At 37.1% G+C, this 13,148-nt stretch overlaps 1 protein-coding gene across 10 annotated transcripts in view; it reads right to left on the bottom strand.

Moving 5' to 3' along the window:
• The window catches only part of LOC106133960 (protein NDRG3), a 77,710-nt gene that overhangs the window by 22,391 nt on the left and 42,171 nt on the right, over nucleotides 1-13,148 (bottom strand). The gene's annotated exons all lie outside the window — the stretch shown is intronic.

The following is a 13,148-nucleotide window of genomic DNA, read 5'->3' as shown; positions in this document are numbered from 1 at the left end:
AAAGAAATGGTGAAACCTCTTCAGACACCTGTGAAACCTCAAATACGAAGATAGCGAGCTACTCGAATTTTTGACGTGAAAAAGAACCCATGTCAAAAACAAAGTTGAATCCAGCAGTTAGGTACCTAATTGTCCAATTCAAACATCCAAATAAGTTTATGTTATCTATTGTAGAACGCCAAATACATGTTGGGTTTGCTAAATTAGACAGGAACCTAATATTATTGTTTGCTTAGTATACTAGGTTCTGACCGTAACTTTGTAAGCATATTAATTCCGTTTTATATGTTTACAAGTGAGGAATAATTTTAGTTCTTAGCTAAGCAATTTCTAGTCCGTCATCAAGATGGGACATGCGCCAAATTTTAGTTCAATCAATAGAAATACAAATATGAGAACAACTTATAATTACAAATAAAATTTATTTAGAAAGATTTGCGTGATGCGAGGCAAAAATAATATAAATATCAAATAAACTTCTGTTAAAAGTATTCATAAAAGTTTTGTTTTAGAATAAAATAAACTGGCATAAACTGGCAGAAAAAATAACTCTCAGTAACAATTTCAATTTGTTTACACAAGCACGCTAGTCCGTGTAAGTATTTATTAATTTCACTATTTATTTTAAGCAATTTTTTAAGCTGTAAATCTACGGGTACGAAATTAATGCAAATTCTTTTTCAAGAAAAAGTCGAAAATATGTGAATTGTAGTTCGCTGCTATACGGAGTTTGTATTACATAACACAGCGCTGGCAAATGAATGAATTATACTACATGTACGTAGTAAATATGAGTACCACCCAGTTAATTTCTATAGACATTGTAATGTATTCTCTACCAGCCACGAGTGGCAACCTACTGTGTGGGGGTGAGGCCCGGGGCACATTGTTCCTTCATTATGTAACCTTTTCCAAACAAAGCTGCTTGATTACCATATCATATTTTTAATTTGTAAGTCACGTGGCTGCTCGCTATTTCGGGAAATGTTTGTGTTTTATTACTCAGAGAAAATATTTATCTGATAAGGTACAATTTTAATGTTTTACTAAATAACAAAGTGTAGCTGCAAAAAGATTTCCACCTTTTTAAATGTTCCGCTTTACTATATACAAAACTGAACAGTTTCAATCAAATGACGGTGAGGCGGAGGAAAGGATCTTGATAAAGCAATTTTCCAGTGAGTGGTTTACAAAGTCTCCTAAGGCATAACATTCTGACCAGACGTCGTCAGTTGGTAGCCACCGCGCCGCTCCGTCCCGTTCTACGTACTCTTTATATCGAGCGGCAGGTTACATAACACTGCGGAACGACCAACCGTCGATTCTATTCTGTTTTTCCAAATAATTATTTAAATAATCAAATCAAAAGTCAACAATCAATTTGATTTGAAGAGTCATATTGCTTTTATAGGGTACTAAAAGTAGCTTCGCAATAAGGCCTATGACGAATTATTGTAGCGGTTCGATGTTTAGTGTAGGTATCACGTTGGGCGCCAATATATTATTTGGCGCCTGATGTGGGGCTAACAATACTTACCTAACAAAATAACGTGTTGATTGATCAGAAAATAAAACAGATGAAACAATAAAAAGAAACATTTGCGATAGATGAGTAATAGTTTGTTGTTCGTCAGAGTGTCTACGTCACATGTACACGACATGCGCAATGTGGGCGCCGAACTGTCGCGTCGCTCGCCCATTAATGCAGTTTATACACCTACCCTCACGGAAACACTTCTTCAATTACATTTTCATTTAACAAGTTCTAATAATATAAATGTGCGAAAATTTGCATTAAAATGCGCTTCCTAATCATTTACCTGTGAAAATGTTTTTCTTTTTCTTTTTCTTCCTTCCCCTTCGTCATGTCAATGATCCAAACTTAAACTTCATTAGCTTCTGAATGGATCATGAATTTATTTTCATACTGTTTTACTTTTTTTTTTGGTGAGAGTGCCTATCGACTATAAAAAAGAAGTAAAAAGATCTGATTGTTCATACAAAATACCTGAAGGGGAGATATACTTCTGAATGTGATAATGTTTAACATCACGAACAATATGCGGTAATATTGCTTTTGGTGTAAGCTTGAGCGACTTTTTATTGAGGGACTGTTGTTATATCCGACAAAATGGGGGCTTGAATATTCCCACCCACGTCCGTGTACGATTCCTTTAATAGTATTTATAAGGTAAATAAAAATAACATTTGTATATTTCTCGTTCCAATTTATATTAAAACTTGGTCGGCTTTAAAGTATAATATGACTTTGTTTACGTTGTTCAACATCTTTAAGATTTGAGATTTGCTTTCGAGATTTTTGTGATGTAAGAAATAATTTTTTTTCTCAATAATTAAAATATCTTAATAAAAATATTTTTAGGGAAAGTATTAAGGTTACACGTAGTATTTCTGTTTCGCCATTTCGCTCTAGACTTGTAACATGCCGTCCTAAATAAACTGGGTGACATTGACATACCAAACAAACTTTGTTTTGAGGAGGATCAGAACCCGAGCCGGATTTCCAATTGTAAGGATATGTGATAAGCTGTTTGTAAATGTGAACATGAGAGAATATAATGTTGTTAAATAAGCTTAAGAGGGCGAATCAAATATGAAGAATAAATATGACTAAGCTTTACGTAAAAGAATTGGTGACTATAGTGATGAGCGAGCCTTTCCGGTGTGAACTTATCCGTCATGCGTCCGATAGATTGCGTGACTTGGTGATTGAAACTTGTTGGGGATCGAAGTCGACGCTTGACGTTTATATGCATTCATTATGGAACAATTTCATTAGAATCATTTTACAAACATATAAGCCAATTTATCCAAAAACTGAAATTGACATGATAATTACGTAAATGCGGATATATATCGATGCAGAAATATGAAGTGTTGTGAAGCGTCGTTGTCGTGGCAACGGTCGGTCGCAGTTAGCTCGCAGGCTTAACAATGGATCTAGGATATCGTGTACACAGCAGTCTTACAAACAATTCGCGACCTTGTCTTTCGTCAGCTTGTGAAATATGAATCCAATTGGGAGCTGGTACGCCGCACGGGCACAGTTAACATTTCTATAAATAGTACCTTTTACGACATAAACACGCGTTCATTACACAAATTGAATTTAACCGTAGCAACGCGTGGATTTACAGATTTAAACGTTTCACGAAATTGAGCATTCAGAATGGCATTTTGTTTTAAACATTTTATTCGGGAGTAGCTGATGTCCGAATGTATGCTTACGACCATTTAATTAAATAATTTTGTTATGAACCCCAATATTTTTTGTTAATGTTTGTGGTTAACGCAATATCATAATGATATTCTTGCCAAACCTGGAAGAGTAAGGACATGATTTCAATAATTAAAAGGGACTCCAAAAAAATTTTTAAAAATATTCTCTTATAAAACCACATTAGCTGGATTTTAAATAAGTGTAATTATTCATAAAGTACTTATCTATTTAAATAATATAAAATAATATAAATAAGCACGCTCCAAATATAGCGAAGAACTGAGATGTCCTACATTTGTATTGCCATACATAGTAACAGTACAAATTACATAGTTAAAAAAAAAACTCCTTTGTTTGAAAATTTGAATAAATTAAGCCCAAGCTAATGGATGACAAAGCATTAATTTAAAACAGTATTTTTATCTAAGATGGTGTAATTATAAAGCCACAAGGTAATTTAAGGCTAGAGTGTGGTTAATTTCCCAAGAGAATTGGTCGCAGACGCGATTACTCCATCGGTGATTGCGACTTTTATAAATGAACTCTGATCGCCAGCATATCGATTATACAAAATTATTTTCGCAACGAATAAGGGGGGAGCTTAATTAACTTAAGCAAATATTAGTATTAAAATAGAACTTATGTCTGAAATTTTAATTATACATACACTATTCTGAAGTAAAAAATACACTAGTAAGTTTATATTTACAAGTTAAGTTTGATGAAAGTATCAGTGCTTTGATAAAAGTATTCTCGCGGGGAGAAACTATTATGTTTTACAGTCGAAACTACAAAGAGATTGTAAATTTCTAAGCCTGACGGTGTACTTCGAAAGAATTCTCCAAAATTACGATGGCACTCCCGGAATACCAATTTATCGTTTTTAAGACAAACTTTAAAAATTCTTCAACTTAAAAAATCTAGTCTTAGTCTTAGACAGAACAAAAGTCTCTGTTGTCAACTTATATTAGAGTAAATGCAAATGATTATCTGCATAGTATGTCACAAACGTTTTCAATGTTACCTGAGAGGGACGACACTGAAAACATTTTCCTAATTTGCGCTTCAATTTTCAGCGAAAGTTACCAAATAGACAAGCATCTCATATCTTAATTTAACTGGCTGTTTTCCAGGAAATATCGTTTACTGTCCTTGGCCTGAATTTTAAAGGAAATTTAGGGCATTTCAGCAAACGTTAGAGAATTTTGAATATAAAATTTCATATGCACTTGCTGAAGCATCGTACCTATACAGATTACATATACTTTTAATTGTATATCGACGTGAAAAGAAAAAATATAATTAATTACATATTTTAAGTTTGCCAGTTTGTCTGTATGTTTTGTTGTGCTTTCGCGGGGAAAACACTGTTGAAGTTTTATGAAATAGCATAACGCAAGTCTGGAACTGTTTTATGTGTCCAATATACCTATATATCATTTAAGTACAAATCAATAGAACAAAATAAATATGTTTATAAATTTTTTTAAAGAATTATAAATATCTACAACTTCATAATCCTCTTCGGATCGTCCGTATGAAAATGGCAACTGTGACAAAGACTCACAAATTCCGCAGCAGCATGACCCGAAACTCGTTCAAAAGCTCAAGTTCCAGTACAGTGTTCCGACTTATCTGCTCGGGCCGTTTCTACCGAGAAATTACTTGCGGCGCACCGACCGACCGACAAAATCACGTTCATAGAATTTAGAATAATATAAGACTATAGAAGCGGTAAGTATCTACTGGTGATTGGGATATCAAAACTAATTGTTGTGACATAATAACGTCTTCATATTGCTGACATATTATTTTCATATCTCAATACTGAAATTTGTTTAACGAATTTAAAACTGCGCCAAAACTGCCTGCGATTCAAGACGATACTCTATAGTTTCAAATTCAAAAGGGACTTCTAATGGGTTATATTATTACAATTTCTACGATCAACTCCTACGTTATGTTTGTGTGGCATTTCATTACTGGCTTTTCATATTTAAAATATTTAGTAGGAATCATTACATGATAATATCAATTATTTGATAAGTCGTGAGATTTCGTTTCTTTTGCGTTGTAGTGACATATTGAGAAAAATATATTTTTGCGTCTTCTACACTTATTACGACATGACATAAACGCTACATTTGATTAGAACTCAGTTTGTAAAAAATAACAAAACAATTCAGGCCTTTTTACAAAGGATTCTAGTTCTAGGGTAGTATAAAAGGGCTGTTACAGTTACGATATATCCGAGAGCTTAACACTATAATTTTGTGGATATAGCTCGGTACTAAAAAGCTGTTGCGCTTAAGCTGAATCGAGTATCCAAATGAATGGCCTAATTTTGCAGATTTCAAAATCGATCTTTTAATGAAACTGTTCTAAAGTTAATAGTTTAATGAAACTATTCAAATTCTAAAGTTATTGTAGGTGAAATGTCGGAGTATTTGATATTTGACAAATGAACTTTCAGTGCGTTTACTAAGCAAAATATAACTTTAGTATCATTAGGGTGCGGCATGTTTATAAAGTGTCCTGGTAACGGCCTAACGATCGGTGATCATTTCACTTACCCGTTTTAAGTAGGGTTCCATTTCATAGTCCCGTTAATATGAACTTAATTTTTTCACTAATTCAAAATAGCTTTTATACATTCATGTAATCATGTCTAGTCTATATCCCTTGCGAGTTAGACAGAGCCAACAGTCTTGAAAAGACTGACACGTTCAGTTGCATTGCTTAATGATGGAATTGAGATACGAGCACTGTCATGTAATTTGAATTCAACACTGTTTAACTGTTGAAGTAGTGCTTGAAGTAATTTTTCAATTAATCATATCTTATTTTTTCCTTAACCGATTTTGAAGAAACAAAGTTTTAACAACTGTAACTATATTTATGTAATCCCACCTGTGAATACCATGTTCGAATCCGTTGAGAAGTTTCGAAATTATAACATACGAGACAGACGACAAAAAAATGAAAAAATACTTTACTCTTCTTTAATTGCCTCCTATCAGTTTTTTATATAGATTATACAGACACTCGATTTTTACTGTCTTATTATATGTATTGGTTCATTGATTGTGTCTAGGGGAAAAATGGTCGTCACATTAGTTTTGTGGATACATTAGCGCCTGGTAGGTGTAGCCTTCGTTCATCAACCACATTCACCATGAAGGACACGATCGTATTATGGTCACATAGCGGGCGACGGCGGATATCCGCCTTCTAGACATGTAATACAATGTATGGCTCATCATATTACGCTTTTGTTGTCTCACCAAGTTATGAGTACAAGTGTCAGGGACGATTTCTTCGTGTAAACTTGTTCCTATCTTCATCAAAGGTCAGACACAATGGCGCACATAGAGTATATCAGACAATTTGCACCGATAGCCCTAAATAAGGGAAAATTACGAAGCTATATTTAATAATAAACAAACATCCAGAAAATATTTCTTTTGTGTCGGAGGAATGTATACTTTACTGAACATTATTTGTGTCCTTGTGCGGCGGCTTATCTCTCCAATAAAATGCTGTCAACTAGGCGGGAAGAAAATCCGAGACATGTTATGTACGATATGTACGATCAGCTCAACGATACTATACTTCATAATAAATATGTGTGAAAATATCTTAGACCCAGGTCACGAAAAATATTACTTTCCATCTTTGACCTGACCAGGGACGGAACGTCGTTATTCCCGTCCCGTGTGACAGCGGAGCATGAGCCTTGCGTGATGTATGATTAAAACTTTTATTTAAGTTATTCTGCGGGTTACGTAAAGCTGTAATAAATTAATTACATATTTTAAAAAGTTTCTCGATGCGGATTATTCAGAAATGTTCTTGCTCATATGCAACACTGACAACTATTTGAAAGCTCTCACAAGTTTCTTCATTAACGCAGCTTATTAAGAGGCTTTGAATACTAAAGTTGAATTTAAATAGCATTTCCTTTCAGTTAGAGTTCATTTTAAAGGCGTTTGTAGAGCTTAGTTTTTTTTCTACTTGGGGACTCGATTATTTTTAAGTTAATTTTTCAATGTATAAATATAATATAATTTGAAAGGCACGCTTAGCCGTCGGTCTCGTCTGTCATTATTATACTGCAGTCGTTAATCCAGGTCTCCTTAAAAATCTTAGATACCAGTGTTGGTCACTTACACATATAACAAACAAAAACGCATAGGTCGCGGCCCTTTGCAAATGAAAGATGGTAAACTACTCGTAGAAAAGAAAAAACATGTCATCCCTAGCTAGTGTAATAGAGGTTCCGACTCCAACAGTAATCACACGAAGGCTAGATCGCCAATTGCAGATGGCGCAGGTATAAATAAATGCTATCTCGGCACTTATTGCTTCGCCGAACACTTATGTGAATTCACCTCCGCGATAGCTGTGAAGTAATGGTCTAACCATTAGGGTCGTGACTCATTGCTTGTCAGCACCTACCTCATTTTGACGTGTTCCTACCCTATGTGTAATAGACAACCCTAAAGACCATTCTGATATGGGCAACTGTTCCGACCCCAGAATTACACAGAGATTAACTTTGCCATTCCCAGAATCACATACGGTACTTACTGTGTTATTTCAAATGCGAATATTTCGTTTGTGTACCTCAAAGTCGCAAAATTTTTGGTACAATAATATGAAGAGATCAGTGAAAAGACCACTTGAGAATTTTTATCCCTCAAATATATGTTCCCGGGGAACACGTGACAAGCGACATTTTCACGAATCTCATATTAATGGTCATCCGAGACGGTCTTGAAATATGTGGCCATTCAAAAGGGTAGAGGCACAAAACTTTTGAGCCAAAATATAACAGATAAATAGCGTTTTCAATTTGAAGTAAATAAATTAAGTAGTTTTAAATCTTATCTTTAAATCAAAGTAAGAAACAACTATATCGTCTTTATAGTAAAAAGTTTCATTGTAATGACCTAAATATTTTTTTTCCATTATCTCTTAAAAAAAGGTTAATTCACTGACATACAACAGCTGAACCCTTTAGGATGGAAAGACTAATTTGTTCGCCCTTAACTAATGTTTGCCCTCGCCGTAACATATTAGTTCTGGGGCCAGTGAATTATTTGTAGTATGCCGTAGGATCGTCAAATGTTTAGGTCGTTATTGTACCAATTTAAACAATAAACATACATACATACATAAAATCACGCCTCTTTCCCGGAGGGGTAGGCAGAGACTACCTCTTTCCACTTGCCACGATCTCTGCATACTTCTTTCGCTTCGTCCACATTCATAACTCTCTTCATACAAGCTCGGCGGTTTCGGGTACTTTTGACCTGACCCTTTACCAGGACGTCCTTAATTTGATCAAGATACGTTCGTCTAGGTCTTCCCACTCCGACCTTTCCCTCCACACTCTCCTTGTATATCTGCTTAGTCAACCTGCTTTCATTCATCCTCTCCACATGACCGAACCATCTTAACATACCCTTTTCTATTCCTGTAACTACATCTTCTTTCACATCACAACATTCCCTTATCCTGTCACTCAATTTCACACCCATCATACTCCTTAACGCTCTCATTTCCACTGCATTTATTCTGCTTTCATGCTTCTTTTGCCATACCCAACTTTCACTCCCATACATTAATGTCGGGACCAACACGCCCCTGTGCACAGCCAGTCGAGCCTTTTTGGATAGTTTCTGACTGCTCATAAAGGCATGCAAAGCTCCATTCACCATGTTCCCCGCGTTCACTCTCCTTTCAATATCACTATCATACTTGCCATCTGATGTAAACTTTGATCCTAGATATACAAACTCTTTCACTTGCTCCACTTTTTCTCCTGCAATCAAAATATTACATGCTGTCATTTCTTTCTCCATTTCAAAAACCAGTGTTTTAGTTTTACTTACGTTCACTTTCATTCCTTTCTCTTTTAAAGCTTCATGCATACAGTTTACCATCTCCTGTAACTCCTCCGCTGATGACGCCAGTATAACCTGATCGTCGGCATAGAGCAGACATTTGACGAGTAACTCATTCATCCTTAATCCACTTTTAGACTCTTTCAAATCTGTCAAACAGCTATCCATAAATAGGTTGAACAGCCACGGTGACGCAACACATCCTTGCCTAACGCCTTTCTCAATCTTAAACCACTCAGTGTGCGCTCCGTTTATCCTGACACAAGCACTCGAATCCTCATATAAGGATTTCAGTGCTCGTATTAAGAGACTGCTCACCCCATGCATAGAAAGTGCTGACCACAATTCATTCCTCTCAACTCTGTCATAGGCCTTTTCCAGATCTACGAATGTGCAATAGACTTTTTGACTCTTGGCCAAAAACTTTTCGGCTATGCACCGCAAGGAAAAGACCTGATCAGTACATCCCATTCCCTTTCGAAATCCCGCTTGAGCATCCCATATTTTGTCATCAGTTTCATTCCTGACTCTATTAATCAATACCTTAGCATACAATTTGCCGACGACGCTAAGCAGGCTTATACCACGATAATTTTTGCAGTCCAGCTGTGACCCTTTTCCTTTGTAAAGTGGCACGATAACAGCCTTACACCAATCTTTTGGTACTCGGCCGCTTCTCCAACACAAATTGAAAAGGCAGTACAACTGACTAGCTACTACGCCTTTTCCTGCTTTAAGCATCTCGACCGACACTCTATCACACCCAGCAGCCTTTCCCGCTTTCATACTCTTAAGTGCTTCCACAATTTCGAACATTTCAATTTCGCCTTCCATCTCATTCTCTTTTTCTTCGCTATAGCAGAAATCTTTCTTATTTCCTTCCTTTTTTTCAAATAAACTTTCAAAATAGTCCTTCCATATCTTTAGTACACATTCTTCTCCTTTCACAACGCTACCATCCTGGCATCTGATCCTAGTCAGCTCTCTGGTTATAGTATTTCCTCGGGCTGACCTTACGGATTTCCAGAATACTTTCAGATTTGACTGAAAGTCTTCTGATAGCCTTTTATCAAAATCCTCTTTATACTCTTCTTTCTTTCTAATCACAGCTTTCTTAACCAAATCTTTCATTTTCTTATATTCCTTACGTGCTTCATTCACATCTTCATCTATAACCTCTTGCATTCTTAAGTTAGCTTTTGCTGCTAACAAATCCAGCCATGCTTTCTTCTTTAATCGCACAAGTTCTTGCACATCTTTACTCATCCACGCATTTTTGTGATTTTTTCCTTTCCTTCTTCTACTTACACCACACACTTCAACAGCTACTTTCACAATTCTTTCTTTAAATTCCTTCCATCCATCTTCAATATCGCTCATTTCCTCTAAATCTTCAAATTCATCCTTCAGTCTATTAATATACTTCTTACCTACATCCATATCTTGCAAATTTTCTACTTTTACTCTTTCCAAAGCGCTGGTTTGCTCCCTTACCCTGTGCCGCCAGCGATTGAAGATACCCCTTATCCGGGATATCACCAGTAAATGGTCCGAGTCAATGCCAGCACCGCGATATGCACGGGTATCCAGCACTTTGTTCTTCAATCTTTCATCTACAATCACAAAGTCTATCATACTTTTTAAAATACCTTCCACTCTTGTGTAGGTGTGGATCTCTTTATGTTGAAACATTGAGTTCGACACAAAAAGATCCCACTCTAGACAAATTTCTAATACACTTCTTCCATTATCATTCACCTTTTCGTCACCAAACGCACCAAGCACCTTTTCATATCCATCACGCTTTACACCCACCCATCCATTAAAATCACCTAACATAATAATCTTCTCATTTGGCTTGGTAACTTTCAATACTTCTCTTACACTATTCCAGAACTCCTCGTTTTCGCTTTTTGCTGATGTTGTACCCCTCGAACCCACATCCCAAGGTGCATAAACACCTAGAACGAAGATCCGAGTGATTCCAACTTTCAGCCTAATCCATAGAAGACGAGGGCTGACACACTCATACTCATTCACGCACTCAGCCATTCGTGCAGAAAGAATTAGACCGACCCCTTGACAGCCTCGGCTGGTACTGGAAATTCCAGACCAATACGCCGTGTAAGGGCCGTGCTGCGTCGCGTCGCATCCTTTCCGCTTCGTTTCATTCACGCACAACACATCCAAACGTCTTTCATCCATCATCTGGCATACTTCCTCAATCTTATCCTTCATTCCTCCTCTTACATTCATCGTCGCAAAGCGGCTTTCAGCAGACCGCATACCGCTCCCGCCGGGAACGAGACGTGATGGGGTGCGGACACCATCGCCGCCATCTAGGTGCTCTTTCAAAAAATTTGCATCCATGCGATTCCCACGAGACGCTAGGGAAAAATTTTGTCCGCCCCAGCAGAGCCCCGCATGCCAGGGTAAGGCTAGCCATTACCTGGGGGTCGCCCAACCCCATGGCGGAAGTGGCACGCTCGAGACTAGGCTCGCCCCTAGCCATGCATCCATCGGCGCGGCAGACCTTAGATTGGCAGGGATTTACATTAAAGAGGAATCCCAAGTCTATCCCTTAGTCGGCTCTTACGACATCCGTGGGAAAGAGATGGAGTGGTCCTATTCTTTTGTAATGGTGCCGCTTGGGTAATATCTAAGGCACCGCCGAAATAATCTGTTGGTAAGAGTTCGTACGTATTCCTATCAAAAGGAGGAACAATATGGGATCACGTCTCCCTTTGCTAACTCACTTCATGTGTCCCAATCCACTCTCGTACTCCTTCAATTGACTTCAATCGATAAGAGTTAAGAGGGAGTATACCTACACAATTTTTATTGGAAGTGCTTTAAATATATGCATAATTTAAATATAAGGAGTCTCTGAAGTTATGATATGTAAAAAAGTAATTAATTTAAAATATTGTATGTAAAAATTTATGATACATACCTACATAAAATCACGCCTCTTTCCCGGAGGGGTAGGCAGAGACTACCTCTTTCCACTTGCCACGATCTCTGCATACTTCCTTCGCTTCATCCACATTCGTAACTCTCTTCATGCAAGCTCGGCGGTTTCGGGTACTTTTGACCTGACCCTTTACCAGGACGTCCTTAATTTGATCAAGATACGTTCGTCTAGGTCTTCCCACTCCGACCTTTCCCTCCACACTCTCCTTGTATATCTGCTTAGTCAACCTGCTTTCATTAATCCTCTCCACATGACCGAACCATCTTAACATACCCTTTTCTATTCCTGTAACTACATCTTCTTTCACATCACAACATTCCCTTATCACGCTGTTCCTTATCCTGTCACTCAATTTCACACCCATCATACTCCTTAACGCTCTCATATTTATGATGTTACATACAAATGCTTCTTTCCTGGATGGGTAGTCATCCAGTCAATCATTTGTATGTATCGGTAATTGATGGACTGATCCATTACTGTCTGTCATACTACTGGACCTATCGAAATAAAATTGGGCATCCCGGAATTCTAACGGGAACGGAAATAAGCGAGAGTTTTAGTAAGCGGGCGGAGCCGCTGGCATACTCTGGTATTATAATATTGATGATGTTGAAAATCAGCGATCATCACGTTTTTAAAAGCTTTTTTTACAAAATTATTTTATTACCGATGAAATATGCAAAATGCCCCAATACTCCGGACTATCGCAGTTTCCATTTTACTGGTGAGGACGCGCGAGGGTAAGGACCCTCGAGAGGCAGAAAGCGACTCTTGGACATGCAGTTTGCTTGCAACTGAAAAAAGGACATCAGAAATAATTTACTTTAATTAATGCTTTGTCGGTATTTCACATATAAAATTACTCGTGATTACATTATTTGGAACACGACGTATTATCCAGTAATTAAAACAAAAATAAAATTATGCATGGCAACCTTTCATTGAAACATCATTATGGTAACATTATTACAGTTACTGCAAAAGCGCGAATGTGCAATCACAAATGTGCTTTGTCACGGTT

Source organism: Amyelois transitella, chromosome Z (assembly GCF_032362555.1).
Source record: "Amyelois transitella isolate CPQ chromosome Z, ilAmyTran1.1, whole genome shotgun sequence".
Lineage (NCBI taxonomy): Eukaryota > Metazoa > Arthropoda > Insecta > Lepidoptera > Pyralidae > Amyelois > Amyelois transitella.
The sequence above is the reverse complement of the archived record's forward strand: the minus strand, read 5'-3'. Positions and strand labels throughout refer to the sequence as shown.